The 13198-nt window shown below is 42.0% G+C and overlaps 1 long non-coding RNA gene across 1 annotated transcript; it reads left to right on the top strand.

The window, feature by feature from the left end:
• The first annotated feature begins 8279 nt into the window (after positions 1–8279).
• LOC143316090 (uncharacterized) lies at positions 8280–13172 on the top strand. Its single transcript, XR_013076242.1, has 6 exons — positions 8280–8347; positions 8919–9046; positions 9165–9580; positions 9677–9868; positions 10050–10115; positions 10250–13172. It is a non-coding gene; the product is annotated as an uncharacterized LOC143316090 (long non-coding RNA).
• Positions 13173–13198: the final 26 nt, after the last annotated feature.

Below are 13198 nucleotides of genomic sequence, written 5' to 3'. Positions count from 1 at the left end.
GGAGTTGGAAGATGGAAAGGTAAGATGCGGCCCGTCAGCTCTTCAAAAAGTCGACATTTTAAGCATATTCTGTGTGTCTGAATGCATTTTTATGTAAAATTAGACATTTCAGGCATTTCAACCTGTTGACATGCTCACACAAAATTAGCAGGATAACGGCCACCAAGTTGCGCCGCTATTTATTATAACAGTTGAACAGGCAGAGGAATTAGTGATGTGTCGGTCGGACATTTAGGGTTACAAAACATCATAGGCCACCGCCCAACGCATCTGAAGAGGGTGTGTATGAAAACCAACACACAAGAGGAAAGGGAGCAAGAAGCATCCAGAGCAATTGCCTCCCAGAACTGATTTGCCAGAGAGGGCAGAGTTTGGGACTTCTCAGAGCTCGAGGAGTATTGCAAAGATCCAGCGTCTTGTGTCAGCCTATGCCTTCGCCTTCAGAGTCGAGGATTCATAGTCACCAACACTCCTCAAATGTGCCCGACAGTTCAGCCAACTGAGAGGTATGCTGATCTTATTACCACTGCACTGTGACTTGCACTGATGTAGTGACTAATACAGCTTTTCTACACTGTGTTACCTCAGTGACTTTTGCAACGGGTCTCAAAAGAAGGATGTCCTTACTGCTGTACAGAGGGATGTTGATTATATCCACCAAAAACTAATCAGCGGCGATTACATCCCCAACACTGCAGTCACATCTTTCAGACACTACTGTGAGGTTATCCTGCTGTTGGAGAACCAACTGACAGGGAAAGAAGGTCATTATCTTTTCTTTGTTTCTGTGGAGTTTTTGGAATGCTACTTCAACAACATCAGGCCGTTTTCCCTTTAACAGCAAGATGGAGACAAGACGGACCAGGGCAAGTTCTTCCTTGGAGAAGGTGGGGTCCCATTGTCCAACCCTGCATCAGATTTACAACGGCTGAAGTCAAAGTGAGTAATCAGTATTACTACATCAAAAGCATGCTCTATGAATCTTTCAAGGCTTTGATTTGACTCATATCAATCAAACAGACAAGGACACATTGCAGCTGTTTTTGTTTCATTCGTTGTGTTGAACTGCTGTCGAATTGGTCTACACACACCCGCATCCCTGCAGGACTGGGATGCTTATTGCAGGGCCTTCCCTGTAACACTGACTGGTGACCTTGAAAAGACCAATGTACAAAGGCTGGTTTTCTACACTACCGGCCTTACTACCACAAGTGGAGGGATCTCCAACTTAGGCAGCGGAGTCAATACATACTATATATATATACATACATACTGTACATATGTAGTGTGTGTGTGTGTATATATATAACATATATATATAACATTAGCTGAAATGACAGAGCAGGCAAAAATAGAACAAAAGATGTGAAGTATATATACAACATTATGTACTCTTCTTTCATATACTGCACATACCAGTTGATGAATTCTCTTTACAATGACAGATGAACTTTTCTTTTCTTTCAGTGAAAAACTGCAGAGACATCATTAAAAGGTACAAGGCAGTGCTGAAGAGCTACAGTGAGGGGGGGTCCATGAAATCTGCCTTTGAAGAAGTCGGTGTTGACCGCAACACAATTGCCAGAATGGCAGTCATTGCAGAGCTCAGCCTCGCAGCCCCTGACGCTTTCAGAGCTCTAGGCCAGTGGAATGAGAAGTCTGAAAAGCTCGCCACCTTTGTGGACAGATGTCGCGCAGCTATTACAGCTGAGATTAAGGCGCGCATAAGCAAAATGAAAGAGAATGGTACTTTGCTACCCATTGTACATTGAATGTGCAAAAGAGCTAGTCTATTCCAAGTTTTAATTTATGTTATAAATTGCATTATTTAGTCTCTCAGGTGCAAGAATTTTAATTTGTGAGCGATGCAAGCTTTGTTTTTTTTTTTTTACAGATTTAAATTGTATTGATATGTACAGAATAACATGCACCTTTTCTTTATATTTTGTTTTTGCAAAATAAAGTTGTTTCAAAGATCATTACGGTGTATCATTTTTAACTTCAACTTTACTTACAGCCAGCAAAATACTGCTGCTAAGTGATTATAATTGTGTTATAATGTCATACAATTGCTAATAGCTTTATACAGTGTTGTCACTTTACTAAAAGCTCTTAAAGTCATCCTATAGCATATTATTGATATTTATAAGGCATTACGCCCTTTCTGTAACCGAGCATTTAGTATCTTTTCTATGTTGAGAGGTTCTATGTGTGTCTTTACTAATGGCTAGAGTAAGGATGGTTATAATGTGTTATGTGACCCAGGACTTCAGATTCTTTATTCAAACACTTGTCACTTGAGTATGCAGGTATAAAACATTATAAGTACTTAATTATAATACATTATGTCCACACTTGTAATACTTTATAAACCTTGGTAGAAGTTCTTATACATGATTATACACCATTATAATGACATGTATGAAGCATTATAAATGCATTATAACGGCTTATGCATGTGCTCCTAATGCATTATAAACTAGACCTTCATAGAAAGTGTTACCAGAAGTTTTTGGGCCGCCATCGTCTGCAGGGCCTGAAAAACATTGTTTTAAATGACACCGACACAGAAGACGCAGAGGAGCTGCTAGTGGATGCAGCCAAGAATGCCGAGGCTTTGATGACAAAAGTAGCAGATGACAGCCGAGAAGCTCTGAAGATTTTAAGGGACTATTAACAAGGTAAAGGAAAGCCACGCATAATCAACCTTTATACAGAACTGACATCACTTCAAAAGTCAGTCAGTGAAAGTGTGACTGAATATGTGATCCGTGCTGAGATCACAATCACAGCTTTGAGAAATGTTGGAGAAACGTTAAGTGACGTTATGGTTCTGAAGGGGCTGCCTGAGTCCTTCAAACCATTTGCGGTTCATAATACACAGCGTGCTGAGAACGTATCTTTTGCCGAGTTTAAAACAAAGCTACGCAGCTACAAGGACACAGAGAAGATGCGGGCTGCAGCAACAGATGACAACGTGATGAAGGCGCGCATGCATCAGCAGAGAGGGAGACCTGCCAGCGCAGGTGACCGAGGAGCAGAGAGGGCAGCAGCGGACCTTCAAATGCGGCCTGAAGGGACACCTGGCCAGAGCCTGCCAGCGCAAGTTGTGGTGCAGTCACAGCAGGAGCACCGCACACCGGGACACCACCTGCAGAAGGAAACAGCGCAGAGACCAAGACGACGCATGCAATGTCTCGGGGGGGTCGACTGCGGGGCAACATTGCATATCATCACAGATCTCGCCAAGTTCAGGTTTGATGGTTGAGGTTTGATGAGGAGTTCCAGGCTGAGACACACTGCGTGGAGCTGGCTGATGGCACGAGGTGCAAGGGGGTGGCAGAGCGCCGCGGCGATGCCGAGGTCTGTCTGATTGACAGCAGAGGCAGACATCTGAACACCACGCTGAGGCAGCTCTGTACATCCCATCCTATTTTCTCGGTGAAAGCAGCCACTGCCAGCAGAGCCACCGTGATCTTCAAGAAAGGGAAGGATGTGTGACATGGCATGAGATTCTGGGGCACTGCAACTATGATGACATTCAGAGGTTACAAAGTGTTGTTGATGGCATGAAAATTAAAGATCCAACAAAAAAACCTCCACATTGTGAAGTGTGCACTCTGGGAAATTTTTCCAAACCAAAAACAGAGACCCTGATACGAGAGCTAAAACACCTCCAGAGCTAGTACGCACAGATGTGGCCGGACCGATCCACCCAGAGTCCAGAGATGGTCACAGATATGCACTTTCATTCACTGATGTCTTTTCCAGTACAGTGTTTGTGTATTTCTTAAAAAGCTACAGAGAAGTTTGTAGCTGACACAGCTCCATACGGCAAGATCAAGTGTTTCAGATCTGACAATGGTTCTGAATACACAGGAAAAGGTTACCAGGCTCTACTCATTAAACATGGGATTAGACATGAGACATCAGCACCTTACTCTCCTCACCAGAATGGCACTGCTGAGCGCAATTGGCGCACACTTCTTGATATGGCACGGTGCATGTTGATTGACAGTAATCTGCCAAAACAACTGTGGACTTATGCAGTCCAGACTGCTGCTGTGGAGAGGAACAGATGTTTTAATAAACGCACAAAGCAGACACCAATCCAAGCACTGACAGGCAGACGGCCGAACCTGCCTCGAACGCAGAGGTTTGGGTTTGAGTGTTTTGCTTAAAAACAAGACAAAAGAAAACTAGATCCAATGTGTGAAAAGGTTGTTTTCATCGGGTATGACAAAAACAGTCCAGCATACATTGTCTACTTTCCTGACACTAAGAAAGTGCAGAAGTGCAGGGTGCTAAGGGATACAGTCAAAAGATGGGTGTAGATGATGAGGAGACATTTTCTCCTACAGCTGACTTGACTAGTATCAGAGTGCTGATGCAGAAAACAGCACAAGAAAATTTGATTTTGCAGCAAATGGATGTAAAAACAGCCTACTTAAATGCACCAATAGAATATGAGATTTACATGGAACAGCCAGAGGGGTACGAGTTGAAATCTCACACATGAAAAGTTGGTGTAAGCTAGAGAGGTCACTGTATGGGCTAAAACAATCGGGCAGGAATTGGAACAAGGTTTTGCATGACTATCTAACCCAAAACAAGTTTGTACAGAACCAGGCTGACCACTGTGTTTACACAAGGGAAACAGAACATGATAAGGTGATCCTGGTTATTTGGATTGATGACCTCATTATTGCAGCAAGTGATGAAAATGCATTGCAGCTTGTGAAAGACATGCTTACAGTAAGGTTCAAAATGAAGGATTTGGGCAAACTCAGATATTTTCTTGGCACTGATTTTAACCAGAGTGACAACTGTGTGACAATGTCACAGACAAAGTATGTTGAAAAACTCCTGGAGAGGTTCAACATGCAGGATTGTAAACCTAGATCCACACCGTGTGAACAAAAACTGAACTACACGGATGATGCAGCACTGATGAATGATGACACAAGATACAGAGAGACAGTAGGAAGCCTCATCTGTTTGACTGTCTGTACCAGATCTGATTTGAGCTGTGTTGTATAAGCAAACTGTCACAGTACGTTACTGAACCTACTGCACAGCAATGGGGTACGGTTAAGCATCTACGGAGGTATCTCAAAGGCACAATTAACAAAGAGTTGTGCTACAGGAAAAGTGATGAGAACCTGGATACACAAGCATACAGTGACACGAATTGGGCTGCTGATGTCAATGATAGACAAAGTACATCAGGTTATTGTGTAAGCATATACAAGGGCAGCACTTTAGTGTCATGGACAACCAAAAAGCAGCCAACCGAGGCTGTCCAGGTGTGAGTCAGAGTACATTGCACTTGCCGCTACCATCCAAGAGTGTCTGTACCTCACACAACTTTTGAAAGACATAGATAAACATCTACCTGTCAACCCAAAAGAGTGAGACACTTAATAACCACTAAATCCTTATAAATCACTAAAACAACTTACTGTCAGCCTAGTATAAAACTGGGACATAAACATGAGAGGACCATGTCCATCATCCACATTACATGCACAGCTGTGATCCACGGGAACCTATGAGAGAAGAAAGCACAACAACACCAGGAAAGATGCTGAGGTACCAACATGCATTGATAGGAAATGAGTGTGTACAGATGGAGAGGCAGGTGTCCTCACTGTGTCATGCAAAATACCTGGACGGACATTGCTCCCACTGAGTTGAAATGTGGTCTCCAAACCTCAAACCCAGTGAAACCACTAATCCTCCAGTAAAATCTCTTTTAAACCATTGCAACCACTTACCAACCCACAAAGCCTCTTGAAAAATCTCCCACACCTCAAAACATCTGCGTGAAAACACTTGGAAAGTAGTAAAATCAAATTGAATTCAACAAAATCCTCATGTGAATCCTGGATGGGCTCTCAGGTCAATCCAGCAACACCTGGAGTGAAACCTCATCCATATAAGGACCTGTGTTCCAAAGCCCTGGTCCACTCCTTTGAAACGTCACAAAGTGGCTTTGATCTATCAGAGATGACATCAACATTCCACTGAGCTCAGGGCTTGAGGGAGATCATTGGTTTCCATAGCAACAATAAAGACAATACTGATACCTCCACGGGCATTGCACAAACAAATCCACATAATAACTCAGTAAGAGTGATCCGAGTGATGATCAGTTTGACGGCAGGTACAGATCACCAGCCCTGAGTTCTGGAGCTCAGAGGAACTTCCTGACAGCGGTTAGGCGACAGCAGAAAACCTGGCGCCTCTCCGTCCTCACCGTCAGTGGTGCTGACGTCTCGAGTGGGGGAGTGTGGAAGTTGCGGTCGTGACAGCAAGAGCTCCCACTTTCAAATGTGGTCTCCAAACCTCAAACCCAGTGCACTGCAGAAAAGGTTAGTCCAAATATAAGATATAAACACTACATTTGAGAAGAAAATTACTTGAAACTAGTGAAATTACCCGTCCATGGAGCAGGGAAATTTTACTTGATAAGAAATCTTGAAACAAGATTTTTAAATCTGGAAATAAGTTTTCCCAGGTGAGTATGTAAAAGGATTAAAATAAGCTGAAAATACTGATTTTTAGGTCAAAATACTTGAAATCAAACTTAATAATAAGTGAAAAATACTAAATATAAGCAAATAATTTTTGTTTTCATTTTTTATTTTCTCATTTTTAGCAGATCAAGGTTTAAAAACAAGAAAAACATTACTAATTTAAGTGAAGATTACTCAGTACTAGTGCAGTGTGATTAAAACTAAACCCAAAAACTTAAAACCCGACCTTATTCTAAGATTATACATCTTGACTGACTCTCCTGAAATCACAGCCAGGACTGCATGGATGATAAGCATCAACGTTTATTTAACTCTCAGGAGTAATAACTACACCATCAACACTGTGTCAGGGTTGTTCCACAATCTTAAAATCGGAATTAAAGCATTTTAAGATTTTTTTGTGGCCCAAACAAAGACCAAATTAATTTGGCACAGAAATCACACACACACACTGTAAATGCCAAAACAAGATGATCCACTAAAAACGAATAATAGAAATCACAAAATGGTCAACCTGACTCACTTAAAGCGCTAGTGGCATCTTGGTCGTGGATGACATCACCAACTACCTCGGTTTGAATGACAGAGAGGAGCGTTGCAAAACATTTTGGGTATGTCAAGTGCAAAGTGCAGTAGTATGCCATTAACACCAACAACCCTTCCCAGACATCCTCCTGGGGGAGGGTGCTCACTGGTACGTTTCCCACAGCGACAATGTCGACTGTTCCATCAAAGATCAGCACCGGTGAGGAGAGAGGCCGCTTTTCCAGGTACAGCACAGGGTCCTCACCTGGCTGGAGTAGAATGAAAAGGACAATATGGTGAATATGGTGAAAATCTTACAAAGTTTATTTGTCTTATTTTTAGTCAAAATGTCTCATCCCACTTGATTTAAGATGAATTCACTTTACAACTAACATTTCAGCAAGATGGAGGGACTTGTTTTAAGACAATGCATCTTAAATATCTTGTTAAGTCAAACAATCTTGAAATGATCTTGTTTTGAGTTGTATTTTACAAGAAACAAGCTTCATTTAACATTTCATACATTTTTCAAGCTGAGGTGTCATTTGTAGAAGATACATAATCTTGATTTAAGAGATAAACTTCACTGGATTCAAGTAAATGCATTTTATTGGAAAATCACCAGTTTATATCAGAAAACAGCTGCATTGATAAAAGGAAGACAAGTTTTTCTATTTTTTTTTTTTTTTTTTTGAAGGATGAGTTACAGTCAGCAATGAACATCACGTGCTTAAATCGCATTAATAATTTATCATCACCATCAGGCTTCGTGGTACACCTCAAAGGACGACAACATTATACGTATGTACACAAAAGTTAAATGGAATACTTACCGAAGCTCAGCTTATCTTTAGGGACCCAGCTGTCTCGAGTGGTAGTACAGGTCTCCAAGTTGTCTTACAAATAAGCAGCAGCACATTTATCGCCCGCTTGTTTCATTTCTTGTTTAAATACCTCAGCACCGCCGCGCCGCAGTGATGACGTATTTTTGTAGGCAGACCGGAGGTTTGTTGAATTTCGCGGAAATAAATGTGGAGGCCAACAGACATTTATGACAGTTACACATTTTGTTTATCATGATATTCCTTACTGTGCAAAACCACTGTCACTATCTTTAAACCTGAATTTAATTTTCTACGTTAAACGCTGACGACCTACGAACTACAACTCCGTCGACGGATTATGACATCATTAACCTGAGACTACCACCGCGTTGCATGTCGGCCGTTAATGAAACGTAGTAAGTGCGCATAGTACCGAGGGGGTTGAAGCCGTGCACAATTGTAAGTACATTAATACGATTTTCACAAGTTTTGTGTCGAATATAGTTTTTAACGTTATACGTGTTTTTAAAAAAGTGTTAAGTATGTATTGTGATGTTTTGCTGCCAGACTGATCCAACTGGCGAGGGGAGCTCAAAGCTAGCTTGCTATCATTAGCTAAGTTACGAGCATGGACCAACTAGCTGACATTGCTAAATCGACTTTGAAGGCTAAGGTTAACGTAGATTGAGCTTTGGATCAAATAACGACCAGATATTATCAAAAACTTGTTGTTCTTAAATATTTTTTCACAGTGTGTGGTTTTAGATAAAATGTGTGCATGTAAAATAATTGCTTATGTATATTAACGTGTGTAACTGAAATCAAACCGAAAAGCAAAGTTGTGAATGTCTAATTCAAGATATTATAGATGTAGAAATGCAATGTATTGTATGCTTAATGTGAAAATGTTTCTGCCCATTACAATATGTTCTTTCTTTGTTGTACAAATGTCTGGACAAGCTTCTTTTTGGGTAAAACCATGGATGCAGCACAATAATTCAACATTTCATTCATTCTAAAATGTTCACAGCTGCAAACGTCAGTGAGGAAATGATGGGCACCCTGTCTCGTGAAGACCTGCGGGATCTTTTCCCAGGCCCAGAAAACTTCTTTCGGAGAAAAGCAGTCTGGCGTGCCTGTCATGATGATTTGGATGAGGTCAGTTTCTGAATGAGGCTAACAAATGGAACCTCAGTCTTAATGTACACAATTAACAATGAAATGTTTCCGTTACCATTTGGTTGTATTTTTTATTTGTTGGTTTTTGATTTTACAGGAATCTGGCAGAGAAGACTCTCACTCAAAGGACAGTATTACTTCTTTTAATGAGTCACCCTTGCCACAGACAACCACTCCTGTGAAAGAGTATCCTGCAAAGTGCATGACCCCAGAAAAGGTTGTCAAGTTGTCTTTCCCAGAATATGTGTTGCACACTGACTCTGAACTTGAACAAGTCCGAAAACAATACTTTGAGTTGGCAAAAAAGACGAGCAGGGCAACTTTGAAATGTCAAAGTACCTTAGATGCCGACTCATCTGGAACACCATGACCAGTATGACTGCAATCCTGAGGGCAAGAGGTGATGAAGAATCAGACAGATACCCATCAAAACCAGAGGTCACAGCTATGGCCAAGAGAATAGTACAGTACTACCCCATGCTACAGGACAAAAGCAGCAAGAAGACTTCATGGGTAAGTGTTGAAAGGCATCCACTTAGTTGCCATGGTATTTCATACTTGGCATTGTTTCAGCTGTTCAAAGGAATTAAATTAAATGGTCTGTCACAGGTGTCACAGTGTATGCACAGCCATACAAAAGACTGCAAAATGTGAGGTCCCCTCAAAAGACCAGTCCAGATGGGGCTCATACAAAGAAGCGCCGTGTGTGACGTGACACAGATGATTCAAGTGACTCAACTGTTATTTTAGGTTGCTCCTCAGAAGGCTGTAGCTCATCAATCTCAGGAAGCAAAGAAAGAGGTAAAACCCAACTCATTTTTTTCATTTTTACACTTTTGATCTTCACAAGTTTAATGAAGATTATTGGGCTTTTACAAACACAAGTCATTCTGTAAGATGGTCTTGATTGTTTTCGTTTCAAAAAGTTTGATGTCATTACACTTAAAAACTACATACCAAGGAAAGTGTTCTATTTTTGCAGAAATTGACAGTCCAGACACTGAAAGCCGAGCAGCCATGGCCACCTGGAGTTCCCCGCAGGCTTTCTGTAAGTTTTGGAAATGTGTTCAAATCAATGATTGAACTTGGTGGTGGTCTGCAGTCATTGAGTGACCTTGTAGTTGAATTTGATTCAGCTGAAGAAATCTAATATTGTTTTTTTCATTTTTTTGTGTCTTACAGCTAACAAGCCTTCAGATGTCAGTTCTCCATACAGTGACAGCCTCGCTGGTACTGCAGGTGATACTCGTGGAGCTTCTTGCCCACAGCTTCGACACTGTCCTCCTTCACCACCTGATCCTGCTGGTGTTTGGAGACCGGGCTGGGCCAGCAACTCGTGGCAGTAACCAGGCAGGAACGTACCGTCAGCCATGTCTATCAGCTTCTCGTTCACCTCTTCTCTGAAAATGTCTCCCCAGTACCACTCAGCGTCCTGCAGCGAAATACTGTTGTTAAAACTACTGGGAGGTGGTGCATCATATGCACAGTGCGCCAGAAAGGTGCAATGCATCATGGGTTGGGTGGTTTACAGTTATTGCAGTGACTAATTTCAACTCACATGCACATTCCACCTTTGGTGCTATGTAGAAAGGTGAAATGCATCAAATGTAGAACTTGGTTGTGTTGTGCATCATAAGCACAGTCTAACCCTCCTGCACATTCCACCTTTCTTATGGTGCCAGAAAGGTGCAATGCATCATGGGAGGAGACTGGGCTAGGTTGTGCATCGTATGCACAGCTGAGTGTCTTCATGTGTTGCAGCTCTCATCATAGGAAAGAGGAGCCTCTTGGGGATATGCAGAGGTGCCATAGAGACAGGATGAGTAGTGATGACATTGAGGTAACACGCTCATGTAAGAACATGCGCGGTGGAGGGAACAGAGACAAACTCGCGCAGGATATTCTTGGCCATTTCGATATTGTTCTGTGCAAACATCAGTGCTTTCTGGACATCCTGATAAGAGCGTCCTTGACTCATGCAGTAATCAATCTCACTATTGATTTGAGAGTTGGCTTATATACAGTCTCTATATAGTCACTGATATGTATCAAAGGTTGAGCTTGGTTGAAGCATCTTTGAGGAATGCTTGTTGAGTTCCTGTTTCTGGCTGTGCAGTAACTGTCAACTGACTATCATAGTGCACAGCCTAACACATTGCTGACAGTCACTGCAGTGACTAACTCTAAACTTCCTGCACATTCCATCTTTGTCATGGTGCCAGAAAGGTGCAATGCATCATGGGTAGATTTTGTTTCAAGTCTTGAGGTAAGCAGTGTGTTTCAGTATAATCTATTGAAGATGGCCTGTTTTCTCTTGCATACGTCACACTTACTATCAAATAAATACAGCAGTGCAAATTTATCCTGCTCAATCTAAACAGTCACAAAGTGTGTGTGTGTGTGTGTGTGTGAGACAAATGCCAAACCAAGTCAACATACTTACAGACATAAGAGCGTCATCTGTCTTCTCGTCCAACTCAATACGAAACGTAAATAACTGTACTATGATGGTTTTGTTGAAATGTGCATCACATGCACAGAGTATTTGACAGATAAGTGAAAAACAAGGTTTAAGGTCAACAGCACCCTCGAGTAACATCACAGTTGACAGTCAGTGCAGTGAGTAACTCTAATCCTCCTGCACATTCTACCTTTCTTATGGTGCCATGCAGAAAGTTGAATGGATCAAGTGTGGAGCTTGGTTGGAGCATCTTGGAGGAACGCTTGTTGAACTCCTGTTTCTGGTCAGCAGACTTGATCTTTTTCATCTGGGGTGCTTTGGCTCTGTGAGGAAACACTACCTAACTCCTGAAGTGGCTGCAAATTTTATCCAGATTTTACAGAGCACTCCTGCAGAGATTTAACCAGCACCCTGTGATTATATCGTTGACAATTTTAACAGCAATCTGAAGTCAACGCTGGACTCAGTGGCTCCTCTTTCAACAAAAACAGTTAAGAAAAAAGCAATCCCTCCGTGGAGAAGTGAGGAAATTAAGCAACTGAAAAGAAACTGCAGGAGTGCTGAGAGGAAATGGAGAAAATCAAAACTGACAGTCCACTATGAAGTTTTACGTCAACACCTCAAAACTTACAATAGCACTATTAAACAGGCAAGAATCTCTCACTTCAAAAAACTAATCTCTGACCACAAAAATAATCCCAAATTTCTCTTCTCCACCATTGATCTTTTAACAAACAGTAATTTTAACAGATCTCATAAGACAATAACAAATACCCTGTGCGAAGACTTTGCAGACCGCTTCAGGTACAAAATTGATAACATCAGATCCAGTCTTTTACCAACACATCTGGATGGCAGGTTCTACCTGAGGACTGTTATACATGGTGAATTGCTCTCTTCAGATGGGTGTCTTCCCCACCTCCTTTAAATCGGCGGTGGTGAGACCCCTTCTGAAGAAGAAGAGCAGTTTAGACCCCAACATTCTTAATAACTACCGACCTGTATCCAACTTACCTTTTTTAAAGTAAAATTTTAGAAAAACTTGTTTTTAACCAAGTAAATGACTTTTTAAACAAAAAACAACATTTTAGAAAGGCACCAGTCTGGTTTTAGGATGAACCACAGTACCGAGACAGCCCTTTAAAAGATTTTAAATGATATCAGGTGCAACTTAGATAACCACAAGCTCACAGTCTTGGTACTGCTGGATCTAACCACCGCCTTCGATACAGTAGACCATCGCATTTTATTAGACAGGCTGAGGCACCTTGTCTGCCTCTCAGGTACTGCTTTTAACTGGTTCGTCTCATACCTCACTGACCGACACTTCTTTGTAAGTTGGGATACATGTTCCTCAGGAACCCATGAGATCAAGTGTGGAGTTCCCCAGAGGTCAATTTTTAGGTCCAACTCTTTTTAATCTTTACATGCTCCAGTGTTTACTCATGGGAGCCCTCCTCACTAAGAACTGCTCCTGGTCTACTGATGGGGGCGCTGCTGAGGGGATGGCTCGAGGCCTCTGCGCCTTGGTGCAGGGGCCTCCTGTCTGCCTGGGTCGGGGTGGTCATGGGCCGGGGGCCCTCTCAGTGTGGATGGCCCCCAAAGGTGGCTTATTCCTTATCTTGTCCGTATGGGTGTGTGTGCGTGCGTGTCTGTGTGTGTGTTTCTGT

The sequence above is a fragment of the Chaetodon auriga genome, chromosome 23 (genome assembly GCF_051107435.1).
Source record: "Chaetodon auriga isolate fChaAug3 chromosome 23, fChaAug3.hap1, whole genome shotgun sequence".
In the NCBI taxonomy this organism is placed as follows: domain Eukaryota; kingdom Metazoa; phylum Chordata; class Actinopteri; order Chaetodontiformes; family Chaetodontidae; genus Chaetodon; species Chaetodon auriga.
The sequence above is the reverse complement of the archived record's forward strand: the minus strand, read 5'-3'. Positions and strand labels throughout refer to the sequence as shown.